The sequence below is a fragment of the Triturus cristatus genome, chromosome 9 (genome assembly GCF_964204655.1).
Source record: "Triturus cristatus chromosome 9, aTriCri1.1, whole genome shotgun sequence".
Classification (NCBI taxonomy): domain Eukaryota; kingdom Metazoa; phylum Chordata; class Amphibia; order Caudata; family Salamandridae; genus Triturus; species Triturus cristatus.
In genome coordinates this window covers 23,209,969-23,227,067 of record NC_140592.1, presented here as the reverse complement: position 1 = coordinate 23,227,067, position 17,099 = coordinate 23,209,969, and the positions used below count along the sequence as shown (strand labels likewise).

The window sequence follows — 17,099 nt, the reverse complement described above, 5'->3', positions numbered from 1 at the left end:
CAAACAGTACGAGGACACAGCGCTGGTGTAAGTGGAGCACAAAGTGGAGATGTTGGACAACATGGGTATGGCCACTAGTCAAGTTCTCCCTTGTAATTCGACACCTCCCTCACCATGAGCCGTCAGATCAACACCGTCACCTCCACCTGCTTCAACACCCTCTGCATCCTTCGCAAGACCTTCAAATGGATCCCCCCCCCCCCCGAATCAAGAAAGACCATCACCCACACACTCATAACAAGCAGACTGGACTAAGGATACACCCTCTATGCAGGAATCAACAAAACCCTGCTGCACAAACTCCAGACCATCCAGAACACCGAGGACAGACTAGTCCTCGGCGTCCCACGACAAACACATCACCCAACACCTAAGAGACCTCCACTGGCTCTCCACTGAGAAGAGAGTAACCTTCAAGCTACTCACCCACACCTACAAATCCATCCACAACACTGGACCCAAATACCTCAACGAAAGAGTCTCCTTCCACGTACCCTAGAGAAACCTCGGCTCCGCCGACCTCGCCCTAGCAGAAACCCTGCGCATCCATAGGACCAGAGCAGGTAGAAGAGCCTTCTCCAACGTCGCGGCAAAGGCCTGGAACGAGCTCTCGGTCAACATCAGACGTACCCCCACGTTGCACACCATCAGGAAGAGCCTCAAGACCTGGCTCTTTGGCTGACTCGGAGCCGCACCCCCCCCCCCCCCACATCGCCTTGAGACCCTCACGGGTTAGTAGCGCGCTTCACAATTCCCTGGTTGATTGATTGATTGTAATGTTGTCTGGTTGAATGTTGCTCCCAATAAAAGGAGTTAACCTAAAATAACCCAAGCTTGAGCTGATGGGTGATAAAGCCTCATCAAATGAGTGTACTTTCCATACTCATTGCGCATCTGGTTAAAACATCCACTCAAGAGGCTTGATGTTCCTTAAATCTGCCCCACATTGTTTTTACTGCCGCAAGTAGCCCAATAAAAAAAATAAAAAATTGAGGATCAATGCAGAGTTGGAGGTTACCCTGATGTGAAAGCGGGGAGGGACTTACTTGCAAGTAAGGAGGTGTAACCGAGGTAGATTTAGCTGACACAATGCTAGCTCTCATCTTCAGTTTTACAATCTTACAAGGGGCTTTGGCCACAATTTCTTTATTCAAAGAAGCCTGAACATTGTTTTGAGTTTGCATACATTAAGCACAGCTTATAGCAGGCATGATTAGTGTTTAGACGCAAACAGCTAAATATATCGGGGGTAGAAAAGAGAAAGCGCGACAGAGGGGTCTTTGTGAGAAGGGAGGGAAATAGAGGCTATTACCCAAGAAGGGTGATAGCGACAGCATAAAAGAAGAGCATCAAGAGTGAATATGAGCTCTGGTTAGTTCATTTATGAAGACTGAGTTCAGTTTGGACTTGAATGAACGTCACAAGGCTAGTGGCAGCTTTGGAGTCTGCAGGGAGGAAGTTCCATCATTTGATACCTAATGTTGTGAGTTGTTTGCCACCAAAGCTTTGTCTTTTCATTTTGGTCGTGCCAATGACATGATACAACTGTGCTCTTACACCAACTACTCCAGATTACAGTTATGAATATAAATAATGACATAATTTGAGCCTCAATAGAGTTAACACAACAATAAAAATAATTGAACTTCTCCAAACCTGGTGTTGTAACTTGACCATATGTGGGCTGTGTGGATGAATTAAAAGAAGGAGTTAACACGACTCCAAGATTATGCTAATACAACCCACTTTGCCACAGAGAATTCAGTATCAAAACCTTGGTGTAGGCCAGATGCATAGACATTAAAGAGCAGCTTTCTTCCTATTGATCAGGTTGTCTAGGAAGGGAAAACCAGGGATGATGCTTTTCATCAGAGCTAAGACAGTGGATATTAAGCAAATTAGTTAATTGTGTTCTAAAGGAAGTGGACACGGAAACTGCCTGCGTGTAGAGGCGACTGCTGCAAGGCCCAGAAGAGTGCTAGCTTCTTCACCGCTTCCACTTGGCAAGCATAGACTACCTTTACCATTTCTGGTCGGGTAAAGGGGTGCAGGATGGACTCTTGCTGTTGAAAGGTCTAGCTGCAAGTGACTGTGGGCAGGAGGCTTAGATGGTAGGTCTTTCAGGGGGTTTGTCAATGTTATCATTACATGGAATTTAGATTGTTATCAACTGTACCAATATCGGAGCAACAACATTTTGTGAACCCAAAAAAGATTTTCAATAGCTTGGACAATGCAATCTTCTATAGATTTTGGCAGCACGAAGAGTCTATGACCTTAATTATGAGGTTCACTGTGAGATGTGTTTGTGGAGGAGGTGGCAAGCGCTTGCATCGATTTGTTGACAACATCTGAGGAGAGTCTTGAAAGGACCCTTTGATCTCTGGGGAGCAAGGAGAGGAACTCGAGATTGGATTTGTGGTGTGACTGAAAGCAAAGATGGGTCCACAGGGAAGGGCCAATGAGGTCTGTCAATAACCAGTGACAAACGCGAAAGGAAAAGCATATATACTTTGCCTTACTTGATTTATAACCTTTTTTTAAGTGAGTGATCAGGTACCAGTCCGTTTCAAGTAGGGAATACCATCTGAAGAGTATCCCTTTGGCAATCAGAGTACATTTTTGTCTAACTGTCCTAGGTAACCCGCCTTCACATTATACTTAACTACCAACCTTGGTAATGTGTTACAGGGCACAGTGTGGTGCAGCCCAGGGTTAGTGCAGTGAGCTGTATACACACTTCATGGCGCATTAATGGACATCCCGCTATATAGATGCAACCCGGTATGAGACTTGTTAAAGTAATCCGTTCCACATCATTCTGAACACCACTGTAAGATTATAGTCGGGTGAAAACACTGCTTCTCCTCCATTTTTAAATCCTGGTTCTGCATAAATTGTTCTTTTTGCAGTATTGTTTTCTTCATGTGCCATGTCTCCCGGGAATACTTCAGATAACAATCTGTCATTTTTGGGCATGGTTGAACAAACCCGCCTTTGCAATCAGGTTGAACTTGTTATCCCAGAAATTGTAATAAATGCTAGAAAATAACACTGTAGAGGAAGTGGGAAAGTAAAACGATTAAAATAAAATGAAAAATCTCTATGGAGCACAAGTAGGGCAAGCCATAGCAAACCTGGGAACGAGCAGTCTGAGTGTAACAGGCCCCTGCGGGGGCGGTGTCCTCCAACAATTCAGGAGTCCCCCATTCAGCCAAAGGACAATCCATATCTGTGAGATATTAGACTCGGGGGGCAGGGGGCCCCCCCTCATCACATTCTACAGGAGGGGGGGGGGGGGGGAGAATAATTTGGCGTTACGCCACTGGGAGGAGTGCTCATTACTGAGTTGTGTGCTGAAAATCTGGAGACTGGATGGGCCCAGGAGCCACATGTTGTGAAAGGGTATGCATACAGAGACACTGCTTTGGCAAAAGAAAGATATGCGTCACTGAGATGCTCTCATAGGTCCCGCGAGAAGTTGTGTAAAATGTGTGGGTCTACTGAAGGTGGCAGGAGTGCAAAAAGCGTACAGTGATCGGAGTTTCAAATGTGGTGCTAGATTAAACGTGCAGGTCGCTGTACTGGAAGAGGAGAGGCGTCAGAAACCGGGGCAGTTCGACCAGAGTTATCGTGAGTAAACCATGCATAGCAGACTTACGAGTACTATATTCATTTTAAACTTTATTCAATTCGGGATAGAGAGACACACTGGTGACTCATTAACAGATCGCTGCAAGAGTGCCACTGTTAACAAATGGACGATCTGGAGGGTCAACACAGGCTTGAGTCGTGCCAGTATTGCAATGCGTCTGGGTGTGTCGCTTGGTCCCACCTGCCATTCTTGCACAACAATTTGCACTTTCGGGAACACGCCTGTGCTACCATGGTGCTTTCATGCTGAGCTTTCATTGCTGCTGAGTCCATAGGTTATTGCTGCGAGAATGACAATGCCCAACAGGCAAGGAGGTCTGGTGTCCCCCAGCATGCGTATCAAGTCCCCCTGGACACTACAGCCTGCCTCTATTCCGGGAAGACCCCAGCACAATGGGTAGCAAGAAACAACAGTCAATGACGGGAGACGCACAGTCATTAGAGTCCCCCAAAATCAGTGGCTCCCACGAAAAGAGGATGTGGCCTTCGGTTCCAATTACCTGCCCCCCTCCCCCACCTCCAAGTTCTATAGGCGCTGCTGCAGCCGGGTCTCATAGCTATCCCCTGACGTGACCAGACATTTCTAAATGTCAGTACTCCCTGCAATGATGCCAGAACAGTGAATAACAAAAAGGGTTTCCCTTCTGTCCTATAAAAAACAGTCTGCCTATTCACAGCAGCGAGTAACAGGATGATTATAAGGAGCCTACACAACACTGTAAATGTGTGACCCAAAGGACGGTTATAGGGAGCCTACACAACACTGTAAATGTGTGACCCAAAGGACGGTTATAGGGAGCCTACACAACACTGTGAATGTGTGACCCAAAGGACGGTTATAGGGAGCCTACACAACACTGTAAATGTGCAACTAGCAGGACAGTTATAGGAAGCATACACAACACTGTAAATGTGTGACTCGCAAGACTGTTATAGGGAGGATACACAACACTGTAAATGTGTGACTCAAAGGACGGTTATAGGAAGCATACACAACACTGTAAATGCGTGACTCAAAGGACGGTTATAGGGAGCATACACAACACTGTAAATGTGTGACTCAAAGGACGGTTATAGGGAGCCTACACATTGTAAATGTGTAACTAGCAGGACGGTTATAGGGAGCATACACAACACTGTAAATGCGTGACTCAAAGGACGGTTATAGGGAGCATACACAACACTGTAAATGTGTGACTCAAAGGACGATTATAGGGAGCCTACACAACACTGTAAATGTGTGACTCAAAGGACGGTTATAGGGAGCATACACAACACTGTAAATGTGTGACTCAAAGGACGGTTATAGGGAGCATACACAACACTGTAAATGTGTGACTCAAAGGACAGTTATAGGGAGCATACACAACATTGTAAATGTGTAACTAGCAGGACGGTTATAGGAAGCATACACAACACTGTAAATGTGTGACTCAAAGGACGGTTATAGGGAGCATACACAACACTGTAAATGTGTGACTCAAAGGACGGTTATAGGGAGCATACACAACACTGTAAATGTGTGACTCAAAGGACGGTTATAGGGAGCATACACAACACTGTAAATGTGTGACTCAAAGGACGGTTATAGGGAGCATACACAACACTGTAAATGTGTGACTCAAAGGACGGTTATAGGGAGCCTACACAACACTGTAAATGTGTGACTCAAAGGACGGTTATAGGGAGCATACACAACACTGTAAATGTGTGACCCAAAGGACGGTTATAGGGAGCATACACAACACTGTAAATGTGTGACTCAAAGGACGGTTATAGGGAGCCTACACAACACTGTAAATGTGTGACTCAAAGGACGGTTATAGGGAGCATACACAACACTGTAAATGTGTGACTCAAAGGACGGTTATAGGGAGCATACACAACACTGTAAATGCGAAAGGGAACGCGTTTCACTTCATGGTTCTGAGTAACAAGGTAAACAAATGATGCTTTGCAGCCTTTATCTATTGGGTCTCAATCACGATAACTAACAAAAGGGAAAGTTTTCACCTAGGAGGTGAGAGTGACATCCTTAGCACTCGTTTTCTAGTGGGCGCCAATCATACGTAACTGTCTTGAATAAGAGTGTGACATCCTAGACAACTACAGCTTATCTATTGGATGCCAATCAAAACCTCATGGTGGAAACATCCATTATTTGCGGTGATTCGTCTTTAATTCTACGTATTGTGTTTTCCTTTGGTGATCTGGGCACTGGCAAGCCAAACACCCCCCCCCCTCGACGGATATTCACGAGCTCTGTCCAATAAAGAGCAGCTTTCAACTCATGAGAGGGTGGCATGCTTGCACTGTTAGACTGCCGCTGCTTCCTCAGATTTGGAGCCAACCAGTGGCTCTTCCAGCTCACTGACAAATACTTGTGAACAGCCTGCCAATGGTGCGGGCAGAGTTCACGGAGTCGGAAGTGGGCGGGGCGTCGTGATGATACAGTGATATTATTAGATAGAGTGGCTGATGCCATGCTTCTGTAGCGCGGGGGGGGGGGGGGGGGGCGTCTACCTGCTGCCAGTGACAGTGCGCCCAGCACTGCTGCAGCAGTGTTTAGTTCCGCAGTTCGTCGTATTGGAGCAGGCGCAGCACAACTGGGAGAGGCGAAGGTGGTATGTGATGTGCAGTGGTACAAACACGTGGTTAGAGACTCGGTGGCATGGCGAGCAGTAAGTACTGTGCGAGAGGACCGAGGGAGATGTACAGAGTGATGGGAGAGTGGTAAGGGAAGTAGACTGTGGAGGTGAGGTGTAGTCACATTGAGGAGGTACGGGGCAGAGTATTAAATAGAGACTGTCAGAGGCACGGGAAGAGGAACGGCGTGATGGTTGATAGGTGTAGTGGCACTGGGGAGCAAAAGTGGAAAGATGAGCGGTGCAGTGTGAAAGGGAGCGGTACAGTGTGAAAGGGAGAGGTGCGGAGTTAAAGCGAGGCATACTGTGACAAGGAGAGTAGATTGCGCATGTGATGTGTAGTGACATAGGTAGTATGGGGACAGGAATGGTGTGAAGGAGAGAACTGTAGGAGGCACGGGCTGATCACAAAAGGGAGAGACATGAGAAGCACAGGTGAGTGAAACTACACTTGCATGGGAGGAGAGGGGAAGGCACTGGCTAGGAGGAGAGGCAGAGTGGCAAGAGAAGTAGACTGTGCAGGGTGGAGGTGCAGTGACATTCAGGAGGTAGATGGCAGAGTCTGAGAGGAAGCGGTACATGTCAAGGGAGCTGTAGTGACAGGAGGGCAGAGTAGAGGTGCAGTGACATTCCGGAGGTAGATGGCAGAGTCTGAAAGGAAGCGACACGTCAGGGGAGTTGTGACAGGAGAGCAGTGTAGAGGTGCAGTGATATTCAGGAGGTAGATGGCAGAGTCTGAGAGGAAGCGGTACATGTCAAGGGAGCTGTAGTGACAGGAGGGCAGTGTAGAGGTGCAGTGACATTCAGGAGGTAGAACGGCAGAGTTTGAAAGGAAGCGGTACATGTCAAGGGAGCTGTAGTGACAGGAGGGCAGTGTAGAGGTGCAGTGACATTCAGGAGGTAGATGGCAGAGTCTGAAAGGAAGCGACACGTCAGGGGAGTTGTGACAGGAGAGCAGTGTAGGGGTGCAGTGATATTCAGGAGGTAGATGGCAGAGTCTGAAAGGAAGCGGTACATGTCAAGGGAGCTGTAGTGACAGAAAGGCAGTGTAGAGGTGCAGTGACATTCAGGAGGTAGAATGGCAGAGTCTGAAAGGAAGCGACACGTCAGGGGAGTTGTGACAGGAGAGCAGTGTAGGGGTGCAGTGATATCCAGGAGGTAGATGGCAGAGTCTGAGAGGAAGCGGTACATGTCAAGGGAGCTGTAGTGACAGGAGGGCAGTGTAGAGGTGCAGTGACATTCAGGAGGTAGAACGGCAGAGTTTGAAAGGAAGCGGTACATGTCAAGGGAGCTGTAGTGACAGGAGGGCAGTGTAGAGGTGCAGTGACATTCAGGAGGTAGATGGCAGAGTCTGAAAGGAAGCGACACGTCAGGGGAGTTGTGACAGGAGAGCAGTGTAGGGGTGCAGTGATATTCAGGAGGTAGATGGCAGAGTCTGAAAGGAAGCGGTACATGTCAAGGGAGCTGTAGTGACAGAAAGGCAGTGTAGAGGTGCAGTGACATTCAGGAGGTAGAATGGCAGAGTCTGAAACGAAGCGACACGTCAGGGGAGTTGTGACAGGAGAGCAGTGTAGGGGTGCAGTGATATTCAGGAGGTAGATGGCAGAGTCTGAAAGGAAGCGGTACATGTCAAGGGAGCTGTAGTGACAGAAAGGCAGTGTAGAGGTGCAGGGACATTCAGGAGGTAGAATGGCAGAGTCTGAAAGGAAGCGGCACATGTCAAGGGAGCTGTAGTGACAGGAGAGCAGTGTAGAGGTGCAGTGACATTCAGGAGGTAGATGGCAGAGTCTGAAAGGAAGCGACACATGTCAAGGGAGCTGTAGTGACAGGAGGGCAGTGTAGAGGTGCAGTGACATTCAGGAGGTAGAATAGCAGAGTCTGAAAGGAAGCGACACATGTCAAGGGAGCTGTAGTGACAGGAGGGCAGTGTAGAGGTGCAGTGACATTCAGGAGGTAGAATGGCAGAGTCTGAAAGGAAGCGACACATGTCAAGGGAGCTGTAGTGACAGGAGGGCAGTGTAGAGGTGCAGTGACATTCAGGAGGTAGATGGCAGAGTCTGAAAGGAAGCGACACATGTCAAGGGAGCTGTAGTGACAGGAGGGCAGTGTAGAGGTGCAGTGACATTCAGGAGGTAGAATGGCAGAGTCTGAAAGGAAGCGACACATGTCAAGGGAGCTGTAGTGACAGGAGGGCAGTGTAGAGGTGCAGTGACATTCAGGAGGTAGATGGCAGAGTCTGAAAGGAAGCGGCACATGTCAAGGGAGCTGTAGTGACAGGAGAGCAGTGTAGAGGTGCAGTGTCATGTGAAGAGGCACATTTAGGGAAAGTACTGGTTAGGGAGAGGTACACAATAAGGGAGAGGTACACAAGGAGGGAACGGTATTGGGGGAGGCCCATGAGAAGAGGGAAAGCTATTGTTAACAGGAGAGGGAAAGGTATTGATCAAGGAGAGGCCTGGGGCGGATTCAGTGAGGCCCATTGGGGAAGGGCAGTGACAAGCTGTGGGGACAGTGACAATGGAGACTGTGCACAAGGACAGCCACAGCTTGAATCCTCGGTCCCACTGCGAGAAGCGCGAGCCGAGGCCCCCCTGCCCTGCACATTAACTACCCTTCAGACCTCCTGCCCCACACGACATCATTTACCCCCGTCCCTCCTGCCCACACATCACCTGCCCCGGTCCCTCCTGCCCACACATCTCATGCCCCGGTCCTTCCTGCCCACACATCACCTGCCCCGGTCCCTCCCGCCCGCTCACCTGCTTGGCCGGCCGGCTCATGGTGGCCCCTGCTCGGGCTCAGGAACACCTCCTGCCCGCTGGGGCCCCGGCCCCCGGGGCCATGGGCTGAGGCCTGCTCGGGCTGCGTTCACAGAGCGGCGCTGGGCCTGAAGCCGCGGCCTCGAGTAGTGCGCCCGGCCGGGGAGGCGGCGCGGGCCGCGGGGAGATGCGGGGGCAGAGGGCGGCGCCCCAGCCCCGCTCCTGGAGGGTGCGCCCTGAGCTCGGGAAGGCCCCGGATCCCTCGGGCTCTCTTCGGCGCTGGTTCCGCTTCGGGGCCGAACAATGGAGCGACTCTGCCGCCTGCGCGCTACGGGAGCCCGGGGCTCGCCGGCCTAGTCAGGGCCGGTGCAGCGGGGGAGCCCCGGCCCCAGAGCCGCCGCCGAGGGCTTGGAGGAGCCGCTGCCGCCCTGCAGAGCCGGGAGCCACGGCCTGGGAACCGGCGGGGACGGGGGTCGGTAGCAGCGGGTTCCACGGGACCAGTGTGCGGGGAGGAGGAGCGGCGGCTGGAGGAGGGCCCGAGAGGAGGCGCGGAGGAGGGCCCGTGGCCTAGAGAGGAGGAGCGGGAGAAGGCCCAGGCGGAGCCAAGGCCTCGAGAGGAGGAGCGGGGGCGGGGCCGGGTAGGGGCCGAGGCCCAGAGAAGCGGCCGAAGGAGGGAACCAAGGAGGGCCCGGGGCGGAGAGAAGCGGCGTCGGGGCCGGGAGGGAGGGACCCGGCAGCGGAGGGCGGAACAGAGGCCGCAGGGACAGAGCTGAGGCGGCGGAGAGTGCTCAGGAGGCCTGGAGCCGAGGAGGAGGGACCCTGGTCTGACGGGGAGGACTGAGGCCCGAGGAGGCGGGACACTGGTCTGAGGAGGAGGGACACTGGTCTGAGGAGGAGGACTGAGGTCCAATGAGGACAGACAGTGGCCTAAGGAGAAGGGCACGGGCCTGAGGAGGCGAGAAGGAGGGACAATGGCCATGAACACACACGACGAGCAGTGTAGGGTGAGGGGCACTGGTTGAAGAACTGAGGAGGGACACTGGTCTGAGGAGGAGCACTGTCCTGAGGAGGGACACTGGTCTGAGGAGGGACACTGGTCTGAGGAGGGACACTGGTCTGAGGAGGAGCACTGTCCTGAGGAGGGACACTGGTCTGAGGAGGGACACTGCCTGAGGAAGAGCACTGTCCCGAGGAGGGACACTGGTCTGAGGAGGGACACTGGTCTGAGGAGGAGCACTGTCCTGAGGAGGGACACTGGTCTGAGGAGGGACACTGCCTGAGGAGGAGCACTGGTCTGAGGGGGAGGGCACGAGCCTGAGGAGGAGGGACACCGTCCTGGGGTAGGGCTTGTCACCTACTTCAACAGAACCTCGGCCTCTTCTCGCCTGTGTCCTGATTTAGCTAGACCATGAGTGCTGGTAGTATGATGGAGGCGGGGTCTCTGCCACCGGCCCATCATTTCTGTTTTTGTGCCCTCGAGAGGGGCTCTCTCGCTGTTCTTTACTAGATGTCCAGCTGAACAGTTGCTGCACATTTGCTTGAACTTTCAAACCTGCCCCAGCTACATTCACCTGCTCATATTTCCAGTATATGCCTAAGACATGGTCACCATAGGCGGCTCTCCCTGCCGAGGCCTTTCTGTGTTGCCCCTAACTGTGCTCTCAATGGCACTATAAACCCCATTCCCAGTGCTGATCGGATCAATGCCTGTTTGGGGTCTGTTTGCAGACCATGTCTCATACATGCTATCAGCCTCTCGCTGATGTGCTGTCAGTGAATGCTGCCTTATGCCTGTTGCAATGTTTGGTTGAGCTGCGTCTATCTGTACTGCATCCTTTTGTACTTAACCTATCCGCCCCTCTGTTTCTACTAGTAGCTATAATGCCCCTCCCCACCAGGATCCCTGGTAATGAGTTGGGTACTGCCTCCACGAGTTGTGTTGCTCTGTCCTGGGGCTGCCTGTTCCTTTATGAGTTTGTCTGACACTAGTGTGAGCTTCTGGCTTTGTGCCTGTGTACTGGTGATGCCTCTTTGTGGCACACCTCCTTGACCATGTGGAAACCCTTCCGCCATTTGTGACACTGGAGGGGGCCACAGCCACCTAGCACAGCTGTCCTGACTGCAACCCCGTTATTTCCTTAGGTTGAAGCTGCTCTGTGCTGGTCAAACAGAGGCCCTACAGGGTCCCTTGTGGCAGGGTTAAGTTCCCCTGCTGCCCATTCCCATGGATGGTGGCTGGTATGCCACTCCTTCTGGCCCTCTGTGTCTTGAACCGCCTGCTCCCACCACAACCAATCAATAATGTCAATACTTTTACCTTATAAGACCCGTATTCTCCTTAAGATTGTGTTGGTCTGCGGCGCTTCTACAGGTGATGCTGCCACTTTTCAATAGATTCCTGCACAGCCACCTCCATAGCTGTAGTTTATGCTGCATGCACTACCCGAGAACTGCTACCAGCTCTTCCTGCTTCTGTGTTTGTCCACGTCTTCTCTTCAGCCAACTTCTTGGTTGTTGTGAAAACAAATGAAAAATCTGTGAGAAGCTGGCCTGGTATATGATGTATACGTATGTAAGTAGGCAGCTTGCACCAGTCCAGACAACCCTTATGGTGATTTAAGAGGTCTTAGACAACCTTAGAAAGATCTCTAAGTGGTAGCTGTGGAGAGCAGCCTTCAGGCTTAGTCCAGAAGAAGTGTAAAGCAGCTTGTTTTACCAGAGTGCAATCTTATATTATAGATTAAATGAAAAAGAACCACACCAAGTATTTATAAAAATATGTATTTATAATATAATACTCTCTAGAATGTTCAAGTATATCCAACATGGAGATAAACACAATGAACACAATACTTAAGTTAAAAATGCAGGAAATAGCACGTTATACACAGTGGACCCCAGGTGGGGAACAAACCATATATTAAGAAAGTGGTATAAGAACCACGACTCGAGTCAGGACGATATCGAGAGGACGTAGAATCGCTTGAGACCCACAGAATAACCCCAAGTAAGTAGAGAAGGACCCCACAGAGAGCGTGTGCAGTGTGAGTACATGACTGCGTGCTTCGTACAACTCTATGTGCAAGTCACGGTTGGATTTTTAAAGATTAGGGACACTTTCCAACGGACCCTGAAGAAACCCCTTAGGAGTTAGAAGGTTGAAGAGCCACCCCACCCATGGATTCCCTAGTACCCACGTTATCTACACCAGGGACGCCCGGTGCATAGGGGTGTAGTGTTGTCGGAAACCGCAGTCAAACCCAATAGAGGACTTCAAGAAAGTGCCGCTGCTGGAGGAGGAGACAGTGTCCGTGGGAATCCAAATGTGGATTCTTGAAGAAGAGTACCTGAAAGCAGAGGGGACAGAGTCTATGTCACTCAGGAATGACCAGGAGACCTGGAAGACAAATACCCTCCGATGTCAGGTGCTTCAGGAAAGAGGACAATGACCTTGACTCTATAGCTGCGAGGAGCAGGCGACACTGAGGATGACCAGGACCCGGATACGAGCTGTCCCATGAAGGATGTAGAGTGCTGGGGGTCGGTGTCTGGTGGGTTCACGAACAAGCCTTGGTAAATGCAGCCCACGAGGGAAGCCAAGAAGGTGCAAAGTTGGGACCAGCAAGGTCCAGGGGACTCACCACAAGCAGGGGAGTCAGGGCAGGCCCCAAGCAATCAGAGAAGCCCAAAGGAAACAAAGGTGACCCTCAAATTGACCCACAGGCCGGAGGCACTGGAGTCGCAAGAGGACCTCAAGTATCTCACCAATGGAGTAGGCCATGGTGTCCACGAGGCGGTGTGGCTGAAGATGGTGGAAGAAGTTGCCGGAGGTTGGTTGGGGCTACTTGGAGCCCAATGCACTTGTCGCAAAGTTGCCAACAAGCATTTGCACTTGCAAAAGTACGTTGTGCACAGGGGTTCAATTAATGCAGCCCCCACGATGGATATTGGCTTCAAACTCGGTGAGAGAACAGCTCTGGCCTCGAGGGATGTAGGAAACTACCACCTGTATTGTTGAACCCCTCGGACTCTGCAGGAGCTCGGGGTCAGCTGACCGGTCAGGAGTGTTGAAGTGCCTGCGAATGCAGGGTAGTGACTTCTTCACTTCAAGGGAGATTCCTTCAAGTGTCTTGGATGCTCTACCGGTCCTGCACGGATCCTGTATGGTGCACAGGCACAGACGATGCAGCCGACTGGAAGGGAGACAAAATCAGGCCCAAACGAAGTCCAGCTAAGTCCAGAGTGCCCAGATGGTAGAAGTGCGGTGGTGTGAGTACTGAATCTTATCCCACGACAAATCTAGGGCCCTACACCCAGGTAAGCCCTTAAGTACCCTAGGGAAAGGGTTGGGAGGATTCAGGGGACCCTCCCAGGGGAGGCTCTGGACAAGGGGGAGGTTACTCCCATGTCCTTTGTCCAGTTTCGTGCGGGAGCCGACGAATCACAGAACTAGTATGAGCGTGACTATGCACAGGGACACCAAATGTGCCCCTCATGCAGACTTTCTGGTGCTGGCAAGCGCACCCACCCGGTCCCGATACACTAAATCCTGTCTGGAAGGTGGTCACACCTCCCTGTGAAAGGATGCCTATTGTTCCAACTTCCTCTGCTCGAGCTTGGCTCAGCAGCAGGAGATGTGTCTCTGGTCGGCAGTAACCATTTTGTGCTGTCCGTGGCTAAATGGTTGGCACCAGGCACTCTGAAAGCCTAACGGAGGGCTTAGAATCATACCTCCCACACTCATACGGTGTGGAAGTATGATTCCAACATGTTTGATACCCAACATGATGGGGTTAGTTGCAGCCGGTTTTGAGATGGTCATCGCGTAGTTACATGATGCCCCTCTATATAGTATATGGCTGCTTCACTGACAACCTGGGAGAATTGACTCAGTAGGCTGCAGGGGTGTCCTGCTCGTGCAGGGGCACCCTCTCACTTAGAACCAAACACACTGCCTTCAGGATTGCAAAGGCCTGCTATAGGGTTGACTTACAGGTTTTAAGTGCAGTGACCCAAGATATAGTAAACCTATATCTTTGCTAAGTGGTGTAAGCACCAACCTACACAGGCTGCAATGGCAGGGCTGTAGTTCCATTTTGAATGGTCTCTCATGGGTGGCACAATACATGCTGCAGCCCATGAGAGACCTCTGGGGTACCTATGCCCTGGGTACATGGGTACCATATACTAGGGACTGACAAGGGTACCCCAGTATCCAATCTGGGATGCACCTAAGTGCTGAACTGGTGTCCTGATTAGTAGGATCCCAGTCAGACTAGTCAAAACACAGCTTAGTACCAGGCAAAAAGTGGGGGTAGGGGGGCGTGGCCAGGAGGCGAATGGAGCGAGATGTGTCTTACTGAGTCTGCGCTCCACCGCGGCCTGCTAAAGCTTTGTAATCCATCCGCTGGGCACGCCGAGCTACACTGAGGGTCTAGTCTGCTCTTGGATGGATGAGGGGCACCCCTGCCTACCTGTAATCTGCCCGCCGAACATCGAGGGGGCTGTAGATCACCATCGGATGGAGCCGTTTCTAGCTGCGCTGCCGCCATTTTGATCTGGGAGCGGCGGAAAGAATCCTGTCTCTTGCCCTCGTTCTTGGGCTCGCTGCAGTGTTGTCTCGCCCAGAGAAACGTTTAAGGGTGCTTAAACCTCTGGGGGAGCTGTGAACCCCCGGGGCCTGGATCCTGAACCTGGAGCTTCTGCGGCGAAGTGGGCGGGCCGGCTGACCCATCCACGCAGCTGCCTTCTACACGCCGGGACCCACAATGATCCGAGGTGCCTCCTGGACATAGCTGCCTGCCCTCTGGCACGCCGCGACGTAGGTGAACTTTGTTGGGGCTTGCTCCACCCCATGGCTGCCGGGGGGTCTGGGGCCTCCTGCTGAGTGGAGCTCTGGTGGATCGTACCGTCCCATGGGGGACCTAAATATCTCAGCTTGGTGCCCGGGGAGATCATTCCAGACACAGCTGACCAACATACAGGTACGCGCACCCAGTGTCGCGCGGTTGAGGGGCTGTCCAGCTGTTAAGCCCGCTAGTTCTGGGACACACCTTAAAAGGGGCGATACACAGGCTGATCCCTGTTAGAGTCAGACCAGTGAAGCTGAAGGGAATAGCGCGACACGCTTCACGAACCAATGGGAGGCCTCTCCTGCGAACCAGGGGGCAAATGTGAACTGGGGCTGCTGCATGGAGACAATGGGATTCCCCTGTACAGCCGCATGCTGAAATGGGTCGGCCAGTCAGGCTTGGAAACCTCTGTGACATCAATGAACACCAGGCATCGCTGAGGTTAGCGTTCATTCCCCCTGTGTAAGGCCTTGGTTAGCTAGGCTTGGCGGACTATACCTGCTGGAGACCCCTTATTCCCTTGGTCTCTCCATGCTGGCTTGTTGTGACCTCATTAGACTATATCAAGCACAGGAACCATTCGTTCTGCTCGCTAGACTGTTGCTGCCCAGGAGGTTGTGCTAGCGCTGAGGGAGTGTAGTAAATCATTATTGGAGACTCTGACAGCCCAGTAGGTCTGAGCCGCCTATTTGACTGGGTGGTGAGGGGTCTTGGCTCTGGCACCCTGTTTTGCGATCATACCTATACCCCCCTTGCTGCCTATACCCTCCTGCTGGGATTTCTCTCCACAACTTGAGCCTTACCTGAACCTGACGTATAACTGGCCGTGCCATCTCTAAACCCTGAGCAATTCCTCATTTGGAGCTGCTGTGTCAAGGAATAATAATTAGCTATGCCCCCTAAAAATAAAGCCAACAAGGACCTAGATCCTACCTCGACCAGGGACAACCCTGTAGTTTCTCTATGGTCCAAATCCAATTCACAGCCTCATGCTACAGCCATCTCTTTAGATCCTGCGGCGGAAAGGGCCCAGCTCAATACACCGATCACCCAGGCCTTTATGACCCATTTCTCCAAGAGATCAAGGATGTATTTGGGTCTCCTAAACAAGACTTCAAAGCCGGGCTGCAGGACATCCGAAGGGATGTCACAGAAATCGGCAGGCGGGTGCACGATCTTGAGCGCACCATGGATGCCAGATCTGAGGACCATGAGAGCCTATGGCGGCGGATGGCGGAACTGGAAGACCGACACATTAGCCTACAGCTCAAACAGGAGGATCTTGAGGATCGAAGTAGGAGTAACAACCGACGTAGCAGAGGAGTTCCCCAGGGGGCTGAATGCAAAGACATCATGACCTTCACAGCAGACCTTCAGGTGATCCGCGAGAACGAAGATGCATCCCCACCCATCCTGGACAGAGCACACCGGGTCCCGGGCCCTAGAAATCATCCTGACTTCATCCCGGACATACTCACACAGGTCAATTTTTTAGCTGAAAAAGAAGCCATCTTGAGAAAGATTCAGGGAGTTAAAACCCTCTCTTATAACAGATTCTTGAGCCAAATCTTTCAAGACATACCCCCAGCCACCCTCCGGAGGAGAAAAGACTTTAAGCCAGTTACGGACAAGCTCCGTGAACTCAACATCAAGTACCAGTGGGGCCATCCCTTTGCTCTGTTGTTCAGCTGGGAGGACAAACGACACGTCCTCCGCTCACTGAGGGAGGCAAAGCAACTCCTGCATCTTCCACTGGATCTCAGAGACGGAGATCCCCCTTCCCCGCGTGGGTGCTCTGGAGGGCCCCCCCGCCTGGAATGGTCTACTGTCCCGCCGCCTAAATATATTGTTTCCAGTCCAGAGAGAACCTGGCTTGGCAGTTCTGGCTGGACTGTTCCCATGAGGCACAGGGTCAAGACTGATTTGCATATGGCCAGGTCTAAATTGGGGTGGCATGGTGAGCAAAAGAATGATGGATTTAACCCAAATCTCTTTACTGGGGGTGACTGTTTTGATTTGTTCTGCATTCCGTCCATCAATTGTGTGTCTTTTGCTTTCTTGCCCTAAGTGCGCCAGGTATGCCCAGACGTGGGTCCTGGGCTCACTGTGCCACTGGAATCAAGGTATCCTGGCTGAAGAGGGGTGAAACCCCGAAATCGGTCCTAGGATGCTTGTTTCCGGTCCAGGGA

The 17,099-nt window shown here is 51.7% G+C and overlaps 1 protein-coding gene across 2 annotated transcripts in view; it reads right to left on the bottom strand.

The window, feature by feature from the left end:
• BRPF1 (bromodomain and PHD finger containing 1) overlaps positions 1 to 9,564 on the bottom strand; it is a 282,053-nt gene extending 272,489 nt beyond the window's left edge. For both annotated transcript variants that reach the window (XM_085624272.1, XM_085624271.1), the window contains exon 1: positions 9,059 to 9,564. The gene's annotated coding sequence lies outside the window, so the exon portion shown is untranslated. The remainder of the gene's footprint in view (positions 1 to 9,058) is intronic.
• Positions 9,565 to 17,099: the final 7,535 nt, after the last annotated feature.